Source organism: Canis aureus, chromosome 2 (assembly GCF_053574225.1).
Source record: "Canis aureus isolate CA01 chromosome 2, VMU_Caureus_v.1.0, whole genome shotgun sequence".
Taxonomy (NCBI): Eukaryota; Metazoa; Chordata; class Mammalia; order Carnivora; family Canidae; genus Canis; species Canis aureus.
Window position 1 is genome coordinate 43,464,491 of NC_135612.1, and position 12,842 is coordinate 43,477,332.

Genomic DNA, 12,842 nt, shown 5'->3' on the forward strand with positions numbered 1-12,842 from the left:
TAAATTTTTCCTTTGACAGTTTCCACTATTACCAACAGCATTTTTGGGTTTCAGAGAGATATTTATTTGGACACTAAAAAAGGAATGTGAACCAGGAGAGAAAAAAATGGTGTAGTAGAGCAAGCGGAGGAGATGCACAGGGAAACCTGAACTCTAATCCTGGCATCTTGCTGGCGTGATTCAGGATGGTGCCACCTCTCTGGGTCTTTGCCTTGTCTGAAGTGAGAGGTGCTCTCTGGGGTAGTGTGCTGAGGTCACTAGGTTCTATGAGCCTGGGAAGGGCAAAAATGTTTCACACACAGTCTTTGATGTTGTCTAGATGATAAGCAGCAGATCTTCACCAGACAATCCATTTAATTCAAAAAATAAAATGGCTTTAAGAGTTAAAAGTATCACAATAATGATAATATTTGCCAAAAGTTTATAATGTGCTGGGCAGCATTGGCACAGAGTCTTTTCTTTAAATTCCATGATTCCCCAACAGCAAAAGTAGATTCTGACCTTTCTATTTTTACACGCCGGTGGAGGCTGAGGCTCAGAAAAATGACAGCAATGACCAGAAGTAATAAAGCTGGAAATTGGCAAAACTAAGCTCAATCCCAGGTGTCATGCTGCAGCTGTTGGATCCCGAAAAATGGAGACTGTTGGGAACAGTTTGTTTTCTTCCATGGATGGTCTCTGTAGGTGATTGAAGGATGGGGGGAGTTTTCACATGCAGAAACAGCTTCATGGACCCATCCCACAAGAAGACATTTACTGGAGGCAACCTGAGGCGCTACCTTGCAGCTGACCCCCAGGCATCCATCCACTCCCCATCTAGGACCTGGTGATTTGACAAAGGCGCCCAGACATCAGCCTGTAGCCAAGTGACTCATCTGTGTCTGCCTGTCAATGCCATTGTACTCAAACATTCTGGTGGCCTGATTTAATTGTCTTTTCATGTCTCAAGGGACATGCTTTTGCGATACAATGTAAGATATTTTTAAAAAATCAGATATTGCTGAAACTGAATATCATTTGGGAAAAGCCAGGGATCTCTGGATTTGGGAAGATCCAGGGTTCTCTGGATCCCAGCCCTGATGGCAAATGATTAAGTGGAAGTAAAGCCCTGAGAAGAGATTCTCTAGGAGAATCAAAAACCTTAAAACATAGGAGTGGCTTTTAGAGATCATCCAGTGCTGCAGCCATTAAGAGTTCAAACTTGAAAAAAAAAAAAGTTCAAACTTGTACTAAATCATTCATTCATTCATCAAACATTTTCCATGCTCTGTGGTAGGCTCTAGGGAGTCAAAGATGAATAAAAGTAGTTGCCTACTTTTATAAGCGGAGATAACCACTTATTAGTACACTCTCCTTAGGTTTTTCTGGAACACAAGTTTACAAGTTGTGTTGCATGGTGCATCTCTTTCTTTGGAATCAGAATATCAACCTTGAGTTTAAATCAGGGCCTCAGCTTTCTTTCTAGTCTGAACTTCAATTTTCTCTTCTGTGAATTGGACATAATCATTTCTACTTTATTGTTACCATTTTGAGGATTAAGTGAGACTCTTTGTGTGGATATACAGTTAACACTTGAACAATATGGGGGTTGGGGAGTAGAAAGTTTACATATCATTTTGACTCCCCCAAAACTCAACTCCTAATAGCCTACTGTACATCAGAACCACAACCAATAACATAATCATTTAACATGTATTTTATATGTTTTATGTATCATATGCTGTATTTTTACAATAAAGTAAGTTAGAGAAATGAAAATGTTATTCGGAAAATCATAAAGACACAACACATTTATGGTATTGTACTGCATTTATTGAGAAAAGTCCACATATAAGTGGACCTGCACAGTTCCAACCCATATTGAAGTGTCAACTATAATTTGTCAATGATTTAATGTAAAGGATGACAAATAAATTGGATGTGTTTTGGGGCTCCATGAACAGATTTCCTTCTTCCTTCCATATTCCAGGATCTTACTTAACAGCCTTAGAGGCAACTGGTGTTTTTTGTTTGTTTGTTTGTTTTTTAAGTCGGTTAGTTGAAATCATCCCTTGCCTTTGTTCCTAAAATGAGGCAAACTCCATTTTTATTATTTTCTCCAAATTATCAAGCTTGGGAATTTTTACATGAGTTACATGATGACAAGCGTTTAGTGTTACTCAAACTTAAAATGGCATTTCAAGGATGAGACAAGGGGGATTTTTTTTTCAGATTTTATTTATTTATTTTAGAGAGAAAGCATGAGTAGTGGCGGTGGGTATGGTAGAAAGAGAGGAAGAGAAAATCTCCAGCAGACTCTGAGCTAGGCAAGGAGCTCAATCCCATGACCCTGAGGTCACAACCTGAGCCAAAATCAAGAGTCAGATGCCTAACTGACTAAGCCACCCAGCTTCCTGTAGGGGAATTTTGAAAACTTCATCAGTGTAAGAAACAAGCAAGGGATCTTGAGGATTATGGACAGAAGCCTTCATGAACACCTTCATGACTAGTTCTCCTCACTATTGCCCCAAACAGGTACAGACTTGTGTGAGAAAGCCACAGACTGACTTAGATTTCCTGACAAGTGCTGAATGGCTTCCCATGTATTATCAAGGTCTTACCCAGTTTCTAGTGCCAACAGTAGGAATTTAGCAAGTCCTTCTGCTTATGAGAAGCAAAAGGTCAGATGGGCTTGGTCTAACTGGCTTGCACTCTGCCAATGAACATATTTGGGAAAGGCTGGCCATGGACCAAGCTGTGCTATTTGTCCCAGAGCTGATCTCCTGACCTCTCTGTACCCTGAATCCTCACTGAGTGCTCCTTTTGTCTTTCTCATCCCCTTTTCCAGTCCTCCCTTCCTTATCTTTCACCTTGTCTTACTTTGAATAGATGACCCATCAATGCCCCTCACACTCCTGACTTAACCACTTTGGCCACCTATATTGATTTTTTTTTTTTAATAATTTTTTTAATTTATTTATGATAGGCACACAGTGAGAGAGAGAGAGGCAGAGACACACACAGGCAGAGGGAAAAGCAGGCTCCATGCACCGGGAGCCCGATGTGGGATTCGATCCCGGGTCTCCAGGATCGTGACCTGGGCCAAAGACAGGCGCCAAACCGCTGCGCCACCCAGGGATCCCTATATTGATTTTTTTGCATCCAAGTAGTCTTTAAACCTGCAAAGCCCAAGTTCTATGTCTAGAGTTCTTTCTACATTGGCAGAAGTGGTCTAAGGCAGAGTTTCTTAAAATTCCTGGACTTGCTGGGATGCCTTGGTGCCTCAGTCAGCTAAGCCTCTGATTCTTGACTTCGGCTCAGGTCATGATCTCAGGGTCTTAAGATCAAGTCCTGAGTCCTCAGGATGGGGAGTCTGCTGGAGCTTCTCTCTCTCTTTCTCCCTCTGCCCCTCCTCGTACTCTTTCTCTTTCTGTCTTTCTCTCAAGTAAATAAATCAATCTTAAAAAAAAATCCTGGACTTGCCAGAGACCCCCTTTTGGCAGGCCTGAGTCCGAAGACTCATGGGGTATCCAGGAATCTCTCCTTCCAACATGTACCCTGGGGTATTGTGATGATCAAGTTTGAGAAATAGCTAGAATCCCCATGGGCATGGGAAGAGTTGATAATTGTGTTATATTTGACTTCTTCAAATACATTTGCATTTTATGTTAACAAACTCCAAACTGCTGCATGGCTGGTTGCATGGGTGATTTGATCAGCAAGTAGTGGCCTTAATGGAATGATAAGAAATGCTGTGCATATAAGTTTGGGAAAGGTCTCTGGATGCTGACACTTCCCAGGCTTTCACCAGGTCTTATGAAACATATTTTGGGGCTCTCACAGCCATAAGGATGCATTTTCAATGGTGGCAAATTAGTCATCTTGGAATATAGAAGAGGAGAGATTTATGTTCAAGTGTCTTGTACCTTGTTCATATAAAAAGATAAAAAGAGGGATCCCTGGGTGGCTCAGCGGTTTAGCACCTGACTTCAGCCCAGGGCGTGATCCTGGAGTCCTGGGATCAAGTCCCACATCGGGCTCCCTGCATGGATCCTGCTTCTCCCTCTGCCTGTGTCTCTGCCTCTCTGTCTCTGTCTCTGTGTCTCTCATGAATAAATAAATAAACTCTTTTAAAAAATAAAGACAAAAAGAGTGGAACATGTCAAAATAATTAAGCTTAATAACAGTAGGGACTTCCACATGCTCCACTTACACACAGTGCCTGTCATGCAGGAAACTCAATAGAGCAAATGCAATGAGTGAATAAACAAATGAATAGCCACTGCATTCAGGGAATGTGACTGTGGCAGTGTTCTTTACTTCTATCTGCCTCTCTGTCTTCCCAGCTACGTGATGTTGGGAAGAACTTAGCTGGGATCAGAAGAGTGGAGTGTAAACTTTAGTCCACCGTCTATGGGACAGACATTATCTATGGGAGTCCTGGGCTTCACGTATAAAGGGGAGGGGTGTCTCTAGGACATTTTGGGGGCTAACTGAAACAATGGATTCCAAAGGATTTGTCACCTCCTAGCTCTTGAATAGATGTGAAGGATTATTATATGTTTTCTCTAGTTAAATCAGGCCAATTCGCTACCCCATGGCACCCCATCATTACTTCTCAGTTACATATTCCAGAGGGGCATCTTTTAGAAGGAATCAGTGCCTAAGATCTGAGAGGTACTGGTGCATATTTGCTTCTTTTTCATAGAATATGGACATTTAGTCTATTGCAACCCCAGAGAAAAACAAAAGGTAAAGTCCAGTATTAGTGGTAGAAACAGCCAGAGAGGATGATGTGCTCTGTGACTTTGGACAAATTCCCAGATATCTCTAGGCCATGGTGTCCTTCCCTATAGAATGGGCCAATTCATTTCAATCATCTGCCCTTTACCTCCTATGTCTTCTGGGAAGCCCCCTGCCAGGAGATGAAAGGTAGGTCTGTCTAATGCACTGGGGATATTGGGGAAAGGCCCAAGAGTGTAATCGAAGCAAAATGAAGGTTAGGGCCCTTTAGATCCCTTTCCACTATGCACACATGGAAAGGTAAACAGCCATGACAAAGAAAGGAGTCCTGTAAGAAAGCAACAGTGGCCTTATCTATTTTTTCCTCTCTGCTAGAGTGATCTTCCTTGGGCCTCTTACCCATGTCATACATATATTTTTCTTCTTTCCCACCTTTATTTATATACCCATTCAATAGATATTTATTGAGAAGGCTGAGTTTTCCTGGCTTTCTCAACTGCACAATGGCATCCCTGAGCTTTGTGATTTCTTGTTGCTAAACTTTCATTATCTTGAGCCAAAAAGCAGTTGTTCTTGTTTGTCTGCTTAGCTCTTCACAAGAACAGACTGTTCAAAGCTTCTCAGGCATTACTGCTCTGACAAATGGCTTGTCTTTATTCTCCAGAGGACTGACCTCCCTGTGTGCGACTAGTCCAGTCTGCTTGGGGTGGCTTTAGCCCCTCAGCCTCTGGCTGGCCAACCTTTTTCCAGGCCCATGCCCAGGCAGCATGCAAGACTTGGGCTCTACCAGCTGGTCTCTTATCTTTGCACGCATGTCCTTCTTGCTCAGACCCGTGAGCCCCTGGGAGATGGTGTAGTGACATGGAAAGAGTAAAGGCTATGGAAATCATGAAAACAGGGCTTTACATGGAACTACTTTTGAGAACTTTATGCAACTTCCCCAGTTCTCTGAATCTTGGCTTCCTCATGTTTGAAAAGATAATGATGATAATCACTTTGCAGAACTGTTTTTAGGCTAAAATGAAACCAATGTAAATGGTTTGCTCAAAGAATGAGTTTATATTTGCTCATGAAATCTCCAGTTAGGTGTCCTCCCTGATTCCTGTTCTTGTACATCTAATTTCTACCCAAATTTTAAAGTTGGGGTTTTGTCAAATCAATAAGAAAAAGACACAGTTAGTAAAAATGGGCAAAGAGTGGAATAAGTGACTTCGCAGAAGATAAAACCCAATTGGCGGATAAACATATGAAATGTTGCTGGACCTTTCTAGTAGCTATGGAAATGAGCGCTAAAAAAATGGGAAATCACAGCATAAAATGAAAACTGGGCAAGTATTAAGTATTAATGAGAATAGAGGGGAACCCTGGGTGGCGCAGCAGTTTATCGCCTGCCTTTGGCCCAGGGCGTGATCCTGGAGACCCGGGATCGAATCCCATGTCGGGCTCCCGGTGCATGGAGCCTGCTTCTCCCTCTGCCTATGTCTCTGCCTCTCTCTCTCTCTCTCTCTCTCTCTGTGACTATCATAAATAAATAAAAATTTAAAAAAATTTTAAAAATGAGAATGGAGAAAACAAGGAGTCTCAAAGGATTGGAATTTCCAATAGATCGTTATGTATTCCTACAACAAGCATGCATTTGTTCCTACAATAAAATACGGTGAACCTGGTCTACATATGTTAACATGGATAAGTCCTGAGAACATAACAAAGAATGATACAGTCGACAAAGAACACAAAGAAGTATAGAATAGTGTGACCGCATTAATGTATAATATCAACATACACAACACAACCTTACTCTATATTGTTTCTGAGGAGGAGATGGAGTAAGATTATGAAAACATGTACAAGATAGAGTCACACACATTGGTACTATGGACTTCTCTAGGAAAGGGTAGGGGGTAAGCCATCAAAGACTTGCAATAGGGTCTTTCACTTTGTCTAATGTGTTAGGTTTCTATATGTAGAAATATCTAAAGTAGATAAAGTGAAATGTGGGTGGTGAAAAACTGGATGATAAGTAGGAACGTATGTACTTTATTCTCATTTCCTAAACTAGAAATACCTTATAGTTTTCAAAATGAAAAATAACATAACATTTTCATGACTGACACAGTGAGTTACCAAATGGAAATTCAGGTTTGCCAAGCACCGCTCTACCCAATGGATTGACCTATGCCCAGATGTTTATTTCCTAAGGTTTCCAGCAATAAGATCAGAGAGAATGGAGTGGGGGATTTTTAATCTACACAGAATCATACCTGAAGTGATCCTAAAAATCTAGGTACATTGTTAAGAACATTTAAAAAGCTTCAGTCTTCTCTACAGATACTCTGCTTCATGTAAGGTGACTGTGTGCTCCTTTTTTCTCATTTTCTACTCAACACTGACTGATAGCATATCACTGCTGATAGTGCCTTGACCTTCAATGCTGAGTGCTAAAGTCATTTATAGAAACATGAAATACAGCTCTCCCCAAGGTCCTCCCCCCAGACCCCACTTCTCTCCTGCGTGGTATTGCTGTGGGTGCTGAGTGGGAGCCACCAGGATCCCATGTGGTGGGCTAGGGACACTAGACCCTCCAGAATTTCTATGGGAGAAGAAGAGACAGTTAGTCTTGGGGTTATTGGGTAGTGAGGGCAGTTCAGGGAAGAGAGGAAGAAGGATCTGGATGTTCAATCTCTCTGGATTCAAATTTAACTCATCTCATCATTGAAGCAAATGATTGACGTAACTGTTCCAGATTCATCTAAGATTTATTGAACATCCATTACGGCTCCATATTTTATGGGATCTATGCTTTGCAAATGTTACCCCAATATATCTCTAAACAACCACTGAGATTGTATTATTATTTCCATTGTTCAGATAAGGAGACTGAGGCCCAGAGAAGGTTATATATTTGGGGACCCAGGAATTAAATCCTAGTCTGATTCTGTTTGGTGTTGCCTCCCGTTTGGATAATTCTCCAACTGGATCTGTTCTCTCTGTTGAAGAACAAGCTCTTATTTCTCTTTCCAGGAAATATTCTTTGGTTACCTGTACACATATATTTTGAGAAGAGCATTGCATTTTTCCCTACAATGTCCCACCTGATAACTTCAGTGGACCCAAGTGAAGAGAGAATCCCTTTTGATCATTTCACCACTGTTTGCAAGTGGAGTAGGCAACTGATCCTAAGTCAGAGTCAAGCTTTATGTTGCCCACAAGGAATGTTCTATTCAGGGGCTAGCAGGAGAAAGCCATTAGAAGATTACTTTTGAAAGAGAATAACAAGTTTATGTTTGTTTGAAAATATGTGGTAGCTTATTATGGATTTATTATTATTAAAATGGTTTGTAATATTTTTCAGGGATCTGAGATAAAAAATACTTCTGTTTCATGTTGTCTTTCATTAGGGGTCTGTCCATCCATAGCTGAGTAACTCAGATTCTTCTCCGAGTCTTGCCTCTGAGTGCCCATCGTGAAGACATCAGTTATCATTGAGAACTGGCCATGTCCAGTCATACAGCCCTATGTTTAGTGCAAGAAATACCTGGTTGGACCTCTGGGAAAGAAGTGGAAGACCTCCTGTTTCTTACATTGCTTGAGCAGTTCATGCCCAGATGGCTGGGACAGGGGAGAGCTGTCCCAGCAGGAAGGATGCCACAGACGGTAGTCCCCAATTACAAATATGGAGGATTAGAAGGTGTCATTGGGAATCACCAGAAAATTTTCCATCATCCCCTTCCCATGCCTTTGGGGCCAAGAAGCTCCTGCCTAATCATGCTTTTAAAGAAATCTAGGAAGAGACTCGAGGGAATGATAAGGGTTGAGGATATTGAAGGCATTCAGCTTCTCAACACCAAACTGGTATCTTACATTGCCTTTTGTGCTGTAAAAGCCAAATGAGAGGCTTTTAAATTATTTCTGTTGCCTAGGAAAGAGAAATATTATCCGTGATGACAAAATCATCAAATTTTATTATGCACAAGTCAGTGCTATATATATCAGAGTTTTGCTTTAAAGGATATCATTTAGAAAAATGGGACAGCTTTTCATTGGCTTGCAAGTTTCTATTGTCAAAACATATTACCAGGAAAATACAATATGTTGTAAAATGATGAGGAACTGCAACTCAGCCCTATTTTGACTTTATTTATAAAAAACAAATTAATAGCACATGAATAAAACTTTTAAACCATTATCTGAGTAATAATACTAAACAAAACAACTAATAAAGCAGCCGCATTCAAACAGCTATTTAAGAAAACTCAATGATATTTCATTCATTGTCAAACTTGGCATTTGGGCAGAATAAAGACCAAAGTAAATATTTATTGATTCATGTGAGAACACTGAAAATTCCTCCTTTATAAGTAGAATAAGCAAATAAACCATGATTTATAAAAACCCTGGCTAACTAAATCAGCTAATGGGTCTATTCAAAAAATTCTTATCATGTAAACTGTGAACTGACAATTATAATTGAAAATTACCAGTTTCTCTATGAATTTAATATACATATAGTTAACCACCTGCTTGACTGTTATACAGAGCCATTTAAACGTGCAAATGGATGTACAAATGTTTGAAGGCTTTTGAACCAAACACATTAATTGCCAGTCTGTGTTAATGGAAACAGGCAGAATGGATGCTTGCCTCTCTCTGTAATAAATATAAAAATTCCCTGGGCTTCTGAGTCTGTGCTGAGCACAAATGGAAGCCTTTTATAGGAGAAGCCTAGAAAAGATGGGGCCCCCAAACCCCAATGAAATAGGTGAAAAGGAGGCAGGAAGAAGTTACACCTGCCAGATTTATTGCGAGTGCCACGATCCTAACATGGTCCTGTCAAAGCTGGGGAACTGGTTGCTTCCTGGCTGAGCCCTGACCACTGCAGGATGGGCTGTGAGAACCAAGAGAAAGTACAAAGCAAGCCCGTAGGCACATCAGTGCCCTGTTCCATCATGATCCTGTGCTTTCCTTTAATGGCCCGGGAACCCCTGGGCCTGCCCTCCCCAGGTAATTACCCATGAGCTCAGAAGCACTTCCTCTCATGAAGGCTGTATGAGTCCTCTGTTTCCTGTCTACCTGTGGGGTTTGGGTGTTCATGGAAACCTGGCATATACTCCTCTGCCCAGTCTCTCATTCAAAGGAGTCACCGGTTGTCTGGGGCAGGTGACTTCTCTGGGAGCTGGGCATTAGGTCCCTCCTGCTGTCACACTCTGACACACCCTGCCTTTCTGTGACTCTGCCCATCTCACTGCAAATGGAGGGGACTCAGCTTGACTCTGAGCCAGAGCTCTCGGGTGGATGCAGATATGTGGGAAACAATTGGGGAGCCTTTGGGGTGGAAGAGACTCATGCCGAGGTTAAGAGGCTGCTGGGGAAGGCACATCTGGCCCAATCTCAGAGCTTTAGTCCTCAGACTCAGGTTGTCAGAAGATTCTGAGAAGGGTGCCTCTCTGGATCTTGCCAGCAGCACAGTCCCAAGGTTCCTCACCTGGGTCTTAGGGAGTGGGAATTGGGCAAATAAAAAATAAAAAGAGTAGTTTCACTAAAACCTTGGCCATAGATTGGGGTGCAAGAAGCCACGTTTGTGGGACTTTTAAAAATTATGAAATAATAGGAATCCTTCTCCACTTGGTAAAAATCAACCTCATCTGGATCTATGAAGCCTTTGGGGCATTAGAGATGATGTCAGGGTGTAGTGGGGATGGGCTTACTAAGGAAGCCTTCTAGAAAGTTCTTGGGAATAGGAGAGGAAGTTGGCAAGAAGTTGAGTGGGTGATTCGGGGTTGCTATTTTTAATGGGATCCAACTTACCCCCACAGACTGATGGCACTTGGGAACACACAAGTGAGGTGAGGTATAAATAAGGTGTTACATGTCAGCCATTTGAAAATTTGTTCCAGTGCCAGCTGATCAAACCCCAAGAAGACATCCTGCTCAATGCCGTCCCTCCCCTCAGCTTTGATCCATTTGCTCAGTGCCACCACTGCCTGGCATTTGGTTTTACTTCCTGGCTTGTTTCTCCATGGCTTTTGGATGGTCTCAAAGCATCAATGCCAATCTCAAAGGACAAAGACTGTTCACCAGTGAAGATATTAAGAAGACTGTGCCATAGGCTCTGAGGGAAGGTTCAAGAGAGGAGCCCCAGATGTCCTGTGAGCAAAGTTGTGTTGTCATGCTGTGTCGCTGTTCCTGGTGTGCATGCACATACCATCTAGTCCTGGTCATTACCCTGTGTGGTCCTTATACAGTGAGGAGCCAAGGTGAAGCTGGGCCCAGGTCACTGGAGGACCCAGGTCTTGAGGAAGCTACAAGAGGAAGAGAGGGATCCTGCAGCTCTTGGGAAATGAGGTCCTCATTTCTTTGAAGGCAAGAAAGGGAGAGAGAGAGACACACACACACACACACACACACACACACACACACACACACATAGATGACAGAGAAAGATAGCAGATGGAGAGGCCACCACTATGACCTGGCAGGAAATTGTGTACAGAGATCTTCTAAAGAGATGTGACCTGTGGTCCACAACCAGTCTCTGGGCCCTGGACTGGCTGCAGGCAGGCTGAGCCACCATGGCAGAATGAGGAAGGAGAGGCCACAGGGATGGGGGACAGGTGGAGACTGGACCCGCTTGTAGGGCTGGCCTCCTCACGAGACCCAGTCCAAACGCCAGTGGCCAAAGGGGTCTGGGCATTCCAGACCCCATGCATGTGTCCTTGTTCATTTCAGGGAAACACTTCTCATGGGGAGTCTTGGGTGACAGCAGGAGGATTTTGGTGCTAGAGCCTCAGACACAAGTGACAGTAACTCCATGAAGGCCTACAGCTGGTGTGCTTGGGGTTTGAAGAGCAGAGCAGGCTTTTGCCCTTGATGAGGAGGTGGTAAGGGTAGGGTGACCAGCTCTACCAATCTGTCTGGGAAGGGACCACAGGGCATGGGCAAATATGACAATTTGGTTCCCCTGGATGAGGGCAGGTAATAATCACTGAGCAGGGCACCAAGGCCCTGGCTAGGTAGGAGGAAGTGAGTCTCCGTCTCTGGGATTATCTGGGTTTAAGCATATAAATTTCCTTCACAAAAATCAGGTAAAAAATAAATTCTCCCAAAGCACAAACAAACACCAACACAGACACTTTTCCTCTTAGTGAATTTATCTGGTATATAGGAACTCTCATTTTTGCTGAGAGCAGCCGCTTCTGATTTACTCTTCAGTTTAAAGAATTTCTTGCGCCTTTCTCTTCCTGGAGAATTGTGGTGTTAGAGCTGAGGTTCTAGGTCTCAACTAGGAAGGCAGCTGTCTGGGGAAGGACCCTGTCCCAGGATCTGGCCAGTGCTATGTGTGGGTCACACGACCAGTGAGAGGTGATGGCTGAGCAAGGCAGGTGCTTACGTGCCTGACTCAGACCAGACTTGAAACAACGAGCCATAGTCCAGCTCACACCAGCATCTACCTTGGAGCCAGCTGGGGCACTTATCTTGGAACCAGGCAGGCTCATTCTTCTAAAGGGTCAAAGACCTGCTATCTATAGCCAGGTGAAGCTGGAGAAAGATGAAGGTTAACATGCAGGTTGTCAGACTCCCACCAACTCAGCTCTTCTCTGTGACACTTCTGTATTGTGATCAGAAGCACACACAAGACCACCAGAGAGCCCCTTGTTCAATGTGGACATTCTTTAAAACATCTCCCCCTGGCAGCAGGAATTATTCTTATTTTCATTTGTCAGGGGATTGTTATGGGGCTGGTTGTTCAAAGATGGCCTCAAGCACAATGCAGTTCATTGTCTTAAAAACTCCACTATCATGTGGTAGGATCCCACCACTCTCTTAGGGGAACAGCTCTTGGTGTCTGCAGCCAGCCTTGTGTGTTGAAGATAAGTTATCTACTGACATCATTACTGAGGTTTTCTGTAATGTCAGATAAGATAAAGGGAGGTATTTGTTGCTACAATTTTCCCCAGCACCAGCATTGTGTGTTTACCCAAAAGAGCCAGATGTTGAATTAAGGATGGAATAACAAACACTGAGATTTGCTTTTAAATCCACCTCTGTGGAAGTGGGTTCTATTAAGAGGTTTACAGGGAGGTTTTGACTTTAGCCTCTCCCAAAAAATATAAAGGAAATGA